The sequence below is a fragment of the Maylandia zebra genome, linkage group LG14 (assembly GCF_041146795.1).
Source record: "Maylandia zebra isolate NMK-2024a linkage group LG14, Mzebra_GT3a, whole genome shotgun sequence".
Classification (NCBI taxonomy): Eukaryota; Metazoa; Chordata; class Actinopteri; order Cichliformes; family Cichlidae; genus Maylandia; species Maylandia zebra.
The window spans coordinates 5,766,891-5,779,782 of record NC_135180.1 but is presented as its reverse complement, the minus strand read 5'-3'; the positions used below and the strand labels follow the sequence as shown (position 1 = coordinate 5,779,782).

At 41.3% G+C, this 12,892-nt stretch overlaps 1 protein-coding gene across 7 annotated transcripts in view; it reads right to left on the bottom strand.

Moving 5' to 3' along the window:
* The window catches only part of usp2a (ubiquitin specific peptidase 2a), a 57,382-nt gene extending 45,903 nt beyond the window's left edge, over positions 1-11,479 (bottom strand). For 3 of the 7 annotated variants that reach the window (XM_076892142.1, XM_076892143.1, XM_004574569.6), the window contains exons 1-2: positions 9,743-9,870; positions 9,178-9,282 (exon numbers count right to left, since the gene is read on the bottom strand). The gene's annotated coding sequence lies outside the window, so the exon portion shown is untranslated. Of the gene's footprint in view, positions 1-9,177; positions 9,283-9,450; positions 9,710-9,742; positions 9,871-11,265 lie in introns of those variants that run through there. The other 4 variants (XM_076892144.1, XM_004574572.6, XM_076892145.1 and 1 more) reach the window with 2 other exon arrangements.
* Positions 11,480-12,892: the final 1,413 nt, after the last annotated feature.

The window sequence follows — 12,892 nt, the reverse complement described above, 5'->3', positions numbered from 1 at the left end:
GCATAAAGGACTTAAAAGTAACAGCAGGGCATATTCCATGACCAATTTACACTAAGTATCAGAGCTCTGCATTCTTTTCCTCCCTTTTAGAGCCACCAAGGAAGTGAAAACCCTCTGATTAACAAGTCTCTGTGCAACTGGAAAGTCAGAACGTGGTGAGATAGAATCTAATATGGGAGGCCAGAGGAAAACAACATTGTACTACTGTGAAAGACTTGGCTGTTCTGGTTGGCTTCTACTAAATCTGTATTAACAAAGCTGTCAACAGAGTAGCACAAGTGACTGCATGAGTGCAGTGCAAGAAAGGATTTCAGCAGGTGACTGCTGGCATCGTGCTGGCAAAGAACTGAAGGAGATGAGGTTTCAGAAAACCAAGCTCAGAAGCTTCCTTTCACTAGAGGTAATTGAAAGATGAAAAAAATCAAATCAACTTTAAACCCCCCCCCAAACTAACAACACTGATAGACAACGCCATAATTCTCCCTGGGGAAACACAGAGTGTCTGTGGCCTCTTAGTAAAACATGAGGTTAAAGGACCACTACAGTCAGAAGAAGACCTCAACAACAAAAGCCTGATCTTTTTTTTCTGAACTACTTTATATTTAGTGTCCTGGCTCTGTTCTGGGATCTCCCTGCCTTTCCATGTGTGTACATGGAATGCATGAGGAGGGAGGAGAGCAACAACATTACTTCCGGCAAAGATCAGAGCACACATCAGCGAGAAGCAACATGACACAGTATGAAAGTAGGAGCTGGGGTGAATCTGGCTTTCACTATTAAAGTTACTTTATTAGTAGCTGTGCTGACCAGAGCTGAACAACAACAAGCTCTGCACTTCCTCTGAGGTCAACAGAACATTGAACATTCAACTCCTCGGTTCTGATGAAGAAGCCACTGCATACATATTTACTGTATACATGTTCATCTTTAAACATCTACAGAAAAATAGGGCCCACATGTGACCGTGTGTTCAAAAATCTAATGAGTGGTAAAGTCTCCCTTTCTCACTGATCTCTGCTCCTACTGATAGTTATTTTAGAGACCTGCATAAAGCTTTGACCAAAAAAGGCCCTGTCATCACTATTGTTTAATCCACTGGTCACAAGGGATGGGTATCGTTTAGGTTTTATCCGATACCAGTACCAAACCGGTACTTTTGAAACGGTGCCGGTGCTTAAACGGTGCTCGAACCGGTGCTTAAAGAATGAAGAACACACACTTTGTACAAAAACCTCTCATGTTTAGCTGTTTTTTTGTAAAAAGATAACAATGTTAGCCTTTTCTGCAGCTATAGGGCATATATGGTATCACTCTTGGCAGGAAGCAGTGCTTAAACAATGGGAAAACAAACTTTGTCCAAAAACCTCTCATGTTTAGCTGTTTTCCACTTTTTCTTTGGTCATTTTAGCTTTTTTGGCCAGGGTGAAGGGAGTATCTGCCATCAAACAAGAAGACAGCGTCATGTAACTACGATGGTGTTTGCTAGTTCACCTTACATGCATTAATGTAATAACGTGGTTAGCCTACTCAACGTAAATTACACACGAACAACATGAAGCTACTCTCGCAGAGAAGAACGGCTGTTGCTGCCATCATCATCCGTCAGCATTTCTGCTACACTGGCAGGGCTAGGGGCCAGGACTCTCCTCTTCGGGTTTTTGGGGGATGTTGCTAACTCCGGGACCGATAACAGGCACCACACCTGCAGTAGATGTGCTCGGTGTGAGGTCTCGCAGCAAGCTATCAAATACGGTACATTTCTCAGCTTTTAAAAAAATGCTATGCGTCACCAGGTGTTTCATCAGATTCGAGGAGTTACCTCCTTTGCACAGTATCACCTTAAAGCACTTGTTGCAGGCTGCTGAGTTTTCATCTTTTGCTGTGAAGTACAGCCAGACTTTTGACCGCTTCGCCTTGGGCATTTTTAATCTGTAGCTCTGCTCTAAAAGAACGTACGTACCAGGACCCGCCTACTACGCTTGCAAAGGTAAAATGATTGGCTAGAATCCAAAGTGTATGACATCTCAGTAAAAAAAAAAGCACCGAAATAAAGCGAAATGTGCGCTGCTTTTCGGTCTGGTTACTACCGTTTATGTCAGAACCAGGCTCGCTCTCAAGCTACTGAGTATTAGACTTAAAATCTCCAGCTGAAAAGCATGAGGCAAAAACACATGGGCCTTATTTTGAATACTCAGAATCAGAATCAGAAAGGGTTTTATTGCCAAATGTTGAGCAGGTTTACAACATTAGGAAATTGCTGCGGTGCTTCAGTGCAAACATACTGTCATAAAAATATAAAAATAAGACTACACAAAATAATAACTACATGTCATAATCTTTGACGTGTTTATGTCTCTAAGAACCAGGCTCCCTGTCTTGAGTCTTGATTGGTGAGTTTTGGCAAAAACAAGGTATCAAATATATATTTTCTGACTTTTCACCTCTAACCACCACAATTTCTCTTTGAGTTCAGATGACTGTTTCACCGTACTTCCCTTAAGATATTTAAAAGATATCACGTTAATAAGAATAAGATGAAAGGATGGATGGGCTGCCATAAAAACATAAAGCCTCTGGAAATGGCTGTTGTTATTATGAAGGCGCACAAAAAACAAAACAAAACAAAAAAAAAAAAACAAAGAGAGAAATAGGACTAAAATGTGCTCATGCTGTCATTCTAAAAGAGTCAGTGAGTAAGATCTCCTCCCACACCCACTGTCCTCTCAGGCTGTGCCCCTGGACTGGTGGAGGGAAGAAGCAATCTGAAGCTTCCGCTATCCACCAGTGTTGTTGATGGTGCAGGACGTTAAAGGCACCGTGCCTTGAAGTGGTACTGCATGAATGTAACATCAGTACAGACACTCGGGCTGATCTGGAGTGGGAGTGTGTCTGTGTACTGTACTGTAGTAAATGGCAGGCTGAGTCAGTGCATTTCTGAGGAGAAATCTATGTGTAAATTCTATGTGAAACTCACTGCTGGTTCAGGCTCTGTTTCCACAGACAGAAAACATTTTCCCAATTAGGATCCAACTGTATATTGTAGGGTAGACCCTACAATAATACATTCAGAGAAAAAAACCCAACAATCATATGACCCCCTAGGAGCAAGCACTTTGGTGACAGTGGGAAGGAAAAACTCCCTTTTAACAAGAAGAAACTTCTGTTAAAAGGCTCAGTGAGGGGCGGCCAGAAACCAAACCAGATTATTATGACTACTGCCAATCCCACACCTCCCACTTCCATGTGCTATTACTGATGTCCTCATAGTCTGAATGGCAATCAGTTCTTCAGCCTGACATCTTGGTCACTGCCTCATTTGCATCTGGAAGGGGATTCGTTTTGTTTAACTCAAACCAATCAAATATTTGTTTTACACTTATTTTCCAATTGTTGATAGCCAAGTCATAGTCTGAGGGAGATGTACCTATTATTAATTCCATCAACAAGACAATGGTAACTATAACAGTTAATAACTTGCAAATACATCAGAAGAAGGCATAAAGTACAATGTGTTAACTTATCTAAAAAAAAGTTGGGGGAAAAAAACAAAACAAAAAAACCCTCTTACTTTAGATTTACAAACATTTACAAAGAAAAGATTATCTCCCAAAATGATTTTGTTCATTCCTGGCATAAATGTTAATCATCTGCAGTTCATGGAGTAAAGTCTTCAGGATGCCGGACAATTAGGAACAGCAGCTTCCATTGTCCCACTTTGTTTCATTTAGAGCAGCTCACTGCACAGGTTAGCTCATTGGGCGGAGGTGGCCTCCTTGAGTGCTCTATATGCTCAGTTGGAAATTCAGCAAAATTAGGCTTTTTTGTCACTGTCTATCTTCTGAAATTGAGGATCGAAACTTAACCAAACCAAGGAGTTGAAAGACACCAAACTACCCCACAGAATTGATGGTAACTGAATAGATTTTCCATCTGAAAACTCACTGCTAACATCAAGCTGTTCATAACCACAGTTCATTCGCTGCTGCAAATGAACAAGCTATTTGACATTTAGAAAGGAAAGAACAGACATACTGACTTTTGTCAGACCACCTTTACCACATTTACAAGTAAAATATGTGAACTTAGTAAACTGAAGGCTATTTGGCCCTCACAGCAGTACACTGCAGTGTTGCCATCACCTCAGTATAAACCGACCAGCAGTAGCAGCACAATTCAGCACATGCCAGCAGAAAACATTCAGAAAATAGTCAAAGGAGCTTGCAAAGAAAAGCGTCTGGACTTCTTTAAGTTGCTTGAAGACGTTTCACCTCTCTTCCAAGAAGCTTCTTCAGTTCTAAGGTCAAATGGCGGAGAGTCCCGGATTTAAACCCAGTGGGAGTATCCCCCCAAAGAGGGACAAAAGGACCCCTGATGATCCTCTAATCACCTGAGCCAAGGTGTGAAAATGGGTGTGGGTCCCAATTAGCCAGGGTTTCGGGTGAGCTCATTGTGAAACCTGGCCCCACCTTATCATGCGATTTCCTGAGGTCAGATGGCCCTCTTTCAGCTACTTGGTTTGGTTAAGTTTCGATCCTCAATTTCAGAAGATAGACAGCGACAAAAAAGCCTAATTTTGCTGAATTTCCAAGTCAATAGTGAGCATATAGAACACTCAAGGAGGCCACCTCTCTCCAATGTTGCAACAACATTGTCATCCCCTATATAGCCAGTGTATCAGAAAAACTCAGGAGAGTTTTCTCCAAGCATCTCCGCCATTTTACCTTAGAACTGAAGAAACTTCTCGGATGAGAGGTGAAACGTCTTCAAGCAACTTAAAGAAGTCCAGACACTTTTCTTTGCAAGCTCCTTTGACTACGATGACCTGGATGACTGAGAACCTTCACAGACATTCAGAAAATAATTTGGTTCTCAAAGGGAAAGATGTTAAGAATCAACAAGAGGAATGTGAGTGACTGTCTCTGAGCTGTGCTGGTTGCTATATATACCCTGAAATGTGAGTAGATAAGAACATGCTGATGCCATTGAAGGCCATACTGACAACCCTACCCTACCTCTCTGTGCCTGTAACAACTGGCTGCCAAGCATATTAAAAGAGGCTCAAGTACTCCTCCATTCCAACAGGCCATAGCTGCACCTTTGCCAGCTGTCCCTAACTAGTCGTTAGATACCAGTCACTTTTGTTTTGACCTCAGCCACATCTTGTGTGTACGGCAGTGCAGTACTGTGTACATGCAGCATTTAAAGCGCTGCACAAAGTAGAAAAGGAAATGAACTGGAGGAATGCACAGTGCTGGCACAAAGATGATACACTGCATAAACCATGAAATTAAAGTAGCAACTAAAAACACTGGGTTCCTAAAAATGCTATGAAAGAAAAAAAATTAACATCTACAATTTTGCTTGTTCCCGGGGCCCTCCAACTGGGCCCGTGGAAACTATAAGAGCTCTGAATTTAACATCTCAGTCACCTTTCATTCTCCATCCTTGAACATACATGAAACACCCCAAAACAGGGCACAGCCCCAAAGCCCTGCATTCAAAGGCTTCAACTGAGGAGCCAGAGTTTCACAGTATCTGCTACCGAGCCTATGCAATATGAAAATCTGAAGAAGAACAGACCAATTAGCATTCATCACTACTACCATCTGTGGATGACTCACATTGCGGCCATACACACAGCAGTGACCTCAAAGAGGATGGGATCTGGGCTACAGTGATTAATGCTCCAGTCTGTGCAACTGATTGCTGTAATTCTTCATTCATTAAGCAAATTGAAATAATAATAGTGGCCAAATAATAATTGGCCAAACAAACACCTATCATGCTCTGACAGCCCGCTGCCTGAGTGACGCTAAGTGACTCACTGAACAAGCTCAAGCGTAACTAGTTAAAACTCCCAGCTCAGAGTTCAAACAGAATAAAGCACCAGCACTGTCAGAGCCTTGGATTACTTTAGATTTGAAAGTATTTTATCCAGTAATTCATGCTGCTGATAAACACTTTATAGACTGGCCCAATTCAAGCAAAAACCAACATACTGCTAAGTCTCCTGTGCTGATCCAGCTCCTTTTGACGCTGATGTTTCACTGAAACAGAAACTGACACATAAAAATATGTATGACTGATAATTCAGTCAGACTGATATATAACACTATTCAATTACTAAAGATCTATTGTGAACTGGTGTTCTGCAGGGATCAATTCTCAGTCCACTTATTTTTAGCACTGATCTGTTTTATGGCAAAACACTATAAAGTACAAGCAATTAAAAGCTGACAGTTGTGTTTTTTTATGCATAAAGACATCCTGTTGATTGGCTGTGCCACATAAACAGAAGGTTAGAATACCAGGTTGGTGAGGCTTCTGGGCTCACAGCCAGAACTGTGCACCTAAGATGCTCATGTTAGAATATCCCTTCTCAATGGCTTCATACAGAGTCAATAGTATAGACTTTCTGAAACTAAGCTTTTAAAGCAGTCTGAAGCCTGACATTACTTAGACATACACTGACCTTATTATTTTATGACTTTAGGTCATGAACATCTACCAGTGTAATAGTAAATGAATGACAGAGAATAATGAAAATGACAGTATGTCCCCTAAAGGCAGATAGAGTGTACATTTCTCCAGGGTTAACTTTTCTTTACTGTTTCGCTCTAACTTTTGGGATGGATTTTACTCCTGACACAACTGAAATCCACTGTGAAGTTAGCAAGGTCAGTTTTTGCCATTAAGATAACAAAATCAACCAGAAATAAGGTTGCAGATCAACTGCAACATGGGGCTGTTTTTCCATAGACTTTTGTATAACCAGACCAGTGGAACTGCCCCCTGCTGCCATTAGAAGAAAAAAAAGCACTTTCATATTGGCTTCATTTTTTTTTAGATTCAAACCTTTGTCAAAGTCCTTCAAAAAGCAAGTCTTGCTACTCAGTGGCTATTTGCATTCAAATTAGGGACATTCACGGTATACCGGCATAATGTTAGGCAATGATAAGAAAATGAAATATCGCAATAGAATATGGGTAAAACCTTTGTTTTCATACGCACATGGCGGAAAGACGATGGCGGCGATGGAGAATGAGAAGGGCAAAAGCGGATCGTTGAATGAAACAGATGAACCTGAATTGGTTTGAAAAAATGGTGCAACTTCAGTGATGTGGAACTGGTTTGGTTTTTGTCTGTCAGATACCCACCAAAGCACATTTTTACGTATGTTTTTTTGTTTTGTTTTTTGTAGAACATGCAAGTGGGCCGTCGTTATTACAGTATTTTTCAGACTTTAAGGTACTCTTAAAGCCTTTAATTTTCATGGCGCTCAAAAATCTATTAAAAAATGTTTTAGTACCACTTTGGTAAGCTATGAAGCTGCACCGCTTGATGGATTGTCGGAGTATTACGGCTACCGTAGTCAGGAGCCTCGCAGAGTAATACGTACTGTGCTTCAACATAACATTACCGTATTGTGTGTGTATAAGGACCCCAAAATGGCACCTGTTAAGAGACATGCGTATGAAGCGCATTTTAAACTCAAGGCTATCAGTTGCGCAGTAGAACATGGGAATAGAGCAGCTGCGAGAGAATTCAGCATTAATGAATGAATGGTACAGAAGTGGAGGAAGCAAGAAGAATGAGCTGAGTAAAGTTTGACTTATCTGACTGTTTTGTTTCGCTTAATGTGCCTTATAATCCTGCGCACTTTATGGTCTGAAAAATACATATTTGACTTATTTATTTGGCTCACTGCAGTTTCATGTTGCAAAGCACCTCTTCTAAACTTTTGTGGATATTATACATGATTATGCTCAGGATATGTCAGCCCATTTCCACTGAAAATGCCTTTTGGTTAAATTGTCAGCAAGGAATTTGCCTTTGCACTGTTAAATTTTTATATAGCTGCTTGTTTAAGTGAAGATGAATTGATGGGCGGTGTTTTCACTAATAAAGTTGTGGAGTTGTGAAGTATTTTGTCTGGCATCTGTTATGTCGTCAGTTATATATAATTTTCAAATATATGTCGTGATAAATATTTTTGGCCATATTGCCCTGCCTTAATTCAAATTACCAGAAAACTGCTTAAAGTTTGGTATAAAATCTGGGTTTTAAAAGAATCAGCAACCACCACTTTTGCCTTCACTGAATTCTCCCATAGGATTCAGTGAGTCTCTCACTCTCTAATAATGCCTTCAACACAGTTAATGTTAGTCCGCTTTAAAAATCATCTGAAAAAACTGTTGTTTTCTATGGCTTTGTCTTGGTTTTATACCATCCTTTGTTCTTCTAAAATCTGAAAAGAAATCCATACACATGTCTATAAAGTGTTGCCCTATAGAAACATATGAACATGTTACCAGCATTGTATCACATAAAAGCTACACTGTACAGCAGTTTTGTCTAATGTAGTGGAAATGTGTTGAATATTGGAAGGCTGTTCTATGATACTGGCATCAGAGCCTTTTAGCTGTCCCTTTAATGGCACAGTGTGCATTAGGGGTGGGTGATAGAAACTATATACGATAGAAACAATATAAATTTGGCCAACGATAGAGAGTTTGACTATACCGCAGAGCTGTACGTTTTAATTAGTTTCAAAAATCTCTCACTCAGAACCTGAAGGAGGACGGAGTTTTGGACCCAGATTACTCCGCAAAGCTCCTTACTACGGCAGCCATAATGCTCTGACAATCCATCAAGCAGTGGGGCTTACCAAAGTTGTACTAAAACATTTTTTAACAGATTTCTGCACGCCCAAATCGGTTTGAGGTCAGTAAGCACAACCAGAATTCATACATAAGGCACACTCTCGATTTTTGAGAAAATTAAAGGATTTTAAGTGTGCCTTATAGTGTGGAAAATACATTATACAGAAAAAAAAGAATATATCGCGATATATATCGTTACCGCACATGCTTCAAATTCTATCGCAATATGAATTTTAGGCCACATCGCCCAGCCCTAGTGTGCATGTTATAATAGTGTTGTAAGCTGAGAATAAATTGATTTGCAAGATCAATGTTCTAGTTTAGACATTTGTGTGTGTCACTGAATGAGCAGATTAAACACACCACGTAACTTATTTTTATAACTTTCCCTTACTTTCTGTCGGTAAATCTGCTGTGATGCATGTAAACCTTGCAATCGCTGACATGATAGCAGGACTGATATAGCAGCTGGGACAGAGTTGTGTGTCCAAAGGCATCTGTGTGAAGTAATTACCTGCCGTATTTGTAGCGGTGTGTGTCAGTCCCTGCAGACTGTGATGGCTCTGGGGCAGCTCATCCTACTGTTGCTCCCCTATAGTCTATGCACATGCACACGCTCCTGTGGAAACACACAGGCACACAGGATTAAAACCACCCTGACGCCAGAAAGAAGCATCTTATGAACGCATCTGCCTCTCAAGACAAGTTGCTGCACTTTCACACAAGCTGTTCGAGCGTGACGTGAGCGTGCAAGCAGTCAACACATGTTCCGGATTTCATGTCTTACCATTAAAGATTGATGGCTTTCTCCCAGTTGGACTATCAAATCCAGAAAGGTTGCTCATTATGAAGCCCAGCTAAGCTAAGACTGTCTAACTGTATATTTCTGGTGAGTGCGCTGCCAGAAGCTCTTCTACTCATGCGAGCAAACTCCAGAAGTTTCTGAAAGGTTATCCCCTATCCTCCTAGACGAGCCTTGTTCTACAGCTGAGCGAGCAGCCCGCACTGTATATGCCAACTTTTCAAGCAGATACCTAAAAGAAGAAAAGGACGAAGAGCAGCAGGTTTAAGAGGCTCACCCTTGATGTTCTGAGAGGCCAGGCCAACAGACAGAAGGCAACCGGGTGCCAGTTTAGTTTGGGACTCTGTGGGTAACGGAGTGCGAGGGAGCAGCGTGAGCACAGCACTGCAGAATGCCACCGATCGAGTTACAGAGTCAGTAAATATAGCAGCCGCCTATGACCTCCATGGGTCACTCAACACTCACTGGCATTCCACTTTGCTCTTAAAGGACTCCATGGGAATCTCTGAGCTTCTCAGTAACAGTAACTACATTTTATTTGTGTGTGTGTGTGTGTGTGTGTGTGTGTGTGTGTGTGTGTGTGTGTGTGTAGCAAGCTGTACACAGCCCCAGTAAATAGATGGTTCTTAAATAGTACCTAATAGAGGGAGACTGCTCAATATTGTTGATGGAGGCTGACAGCCACTCACTCTGGCCACATGTTTATATGACACTGGTATCCAGATAACAAAAAGCTAATACGTGAGCAGCAGAGAGGACCAGATGAAGTGGAGTATGTTGTACTGTGTTGACGTACGTTTGCAGGACAATGGAAAAAGACAGACGCGGCTCTGTGGTGGATGGGCTCTGTGAGGGGTGTAGCGTTACATGACACTGACACTGAGATGAGATGGCGCTGGTACCGGTGTTGCCAGGCTCGCTGCACTGCGGTGTGGGACTTAACGTGGCTCCTGAAGGGACCGATTTGATGCAAAATATGATGTACGCGCATTTTAAATGCCGCTCATTAATAGTGGGGGATGACGTTATTCCGCGCGTGATTAGATAACCAGTCAGACCCCGGGAGCGTTGCTCGGTAATGGAATGGGAGGCTTGCGGTGCTGTCCGTGAAGGGGGTGGTGGGGTGTTTAGGGGCAATAGACAGACCGAAAACTTGTCATCCCTAGAGGAGGCGACGCACAAACTTAATACAGCGCGTATTAACTAACCTGGATACTGATTTCGTCTTTATATAAGCACGTGACCACGACGTATTGGTCAGTTAATTAGCTGTCTTGCTAGCTTACTATAGTCAACAGTAACGGTGCAGTGTAGCCAAGACAGTAGCACTGTGTCAGAGTACCGCGTCAAACTGTACTGTGTAAGCATATTAATGCAGCAAGCACGCAAATTTCACGTGTCATAACACGGTACTTCCAAACCTACTAGGGTAGTATTCTTCGCACACGTATATCCAAAAGAAAAATTAAGACTTCATTTGACGAACTTTTAGAGTTTGTTCGGGGTTATCAGCCTTGCAGCATAGCTTCGGGCAATGAGCATCCTTGTTCTAAAACTTGAAAATATGCTAAAAAAAGACAGCAGTTACACTACCACAACTGATACCGAATATTTAACCGCCACGCTGTTACTTCTAAAATGCGCTAGATTGTTTTTAGTGCCGTTTATATGTTAATTTCCCCTCACAAAGCAAACTTAACATTCTCTGAGTTCGATGGGAGTTCGGTTTGTGCTTCTGTCCATACGAAAGAACAGCACCTATCAGGGTTATGGTGGTGTCAGGTAACTGCATACACTCACCCCGCAATTGGAGAACATCCCGATCCAAACGGGCAGGGAAGCGCCACTCAAAAGTACCTTTGTGGTCGCTTTTAGAGCATCACTATTAACATTAGACTGGAAGCTTGCCCTGCAGGCGATTTAATCAAGAGTACGCTGGTATTCAGCCATATCCTCCTTCCAGTGCAGTTGTAGAGTTTCAGCAACCAAGTAACGGTTCTTTTCGCTTTAACGGTGACGTCAGTCGGTCAACGAAGCTTTTTTCTGATTGGTTCAAACCTCTATTTGAGCGTCACTAGCTAACCGAGTGAACCGCCTCCTACACCGTCGTCATGGCAATGAACGTAAACATCAGAGATTTCTTTCATTGAAAAAATGCCATGTTCAAGCGCGTCGAAGAGAGCTGGCGATACCCGTGATTTAATCAAAAATTAAATGCTATTCTGGTAGCTTTCCAGTAGGTATTATTAGTATTACAAATAATAGTGAAAAATAGTATCTTTAATTAGAACAGCTTGCGGGGAAAAAAGTCAAAGCCTACACAACAAGTTCATTATCCTAATGCAACTGAAGCCGTTAGTATCAACTGAGCATTGTGTCAATACCACAAGCAATCTGAGTTTTGTTGCTGAGCATGTCCATCCCTTTATGACCACAGTGTACCATCTTCTGATGCTTGCTTCCAGCATGATAATGCCCCGTGTCCACAAAGCTTCCAGCATCTATGCCATGAAGGATTAATGCAGTTCTGAAGGCAAAAGAGGGTCCAACCTGGTACTACTGTGTTCAATTAGTGTAAAGAAAAACACATAAATGGCACCAGATAATTATTCATATGCTTGGTTTCTGGTATTCTGTATTGCTTTCAAAAAATTATTTGGTATTATTTCTTATTTAATATCATCCCCGCTGGCTCAGCACATGTATAGACATCATATATTCTGATGCACTCTGGGTGTTTGCCTGAGTCCAGTCAGTGTGTCTTTTAAATGTACATCGATCGTTTTTAGACACTGATGAAGAATTAATTTAGTTTCGTTTATAAAACTCTGGACTTTAATCTTTTAAAATAGTGTTTTCTGTCCTCATTTCTGCATGTTCAAAACATGAACTTGAATCCTTCCAATCATCATTGTTATCTTATTAAGTACAACAGAAAACAAAACTGGGCAACACTTCCTGAAGATTGATTAGAAAACCAGCAACAACACAGTTTGAAACTTTAAAAACTTGCTTATATCTTACTGAGTTTTCAGACTAAGGGGGGAAAGCCCTTGAAAAAACCTCCACCCCCTTATTTTTCAGTCTTGTCTGGTTATTGTCCTAGAAAAAAAGAGACTGTTTCTGCTGACTGAGATCACATTTATACAGAGTTGTAATTGCCATCTTGTGCTGGATTTGTTTCCCCCTGTTGGTCAACAGTAATTTGCACTGATTAGAGGTTTTCAGAAAGGAACAACTTCTTTTTCTCTTTGACACACGCCTGACAAAGACATGCATCAAAACCCAGCCTTTGTATAAATGTCTAGAGAATCAAAGTATAGTAACTGTAGCCAGATAATGATAGATAATTCCACTTTAATATTTTTTCTCCTGGTCTGGCTCTTAAAAATGCTGGGATGTGCTCACACTTACTCTCTTTTCTGGT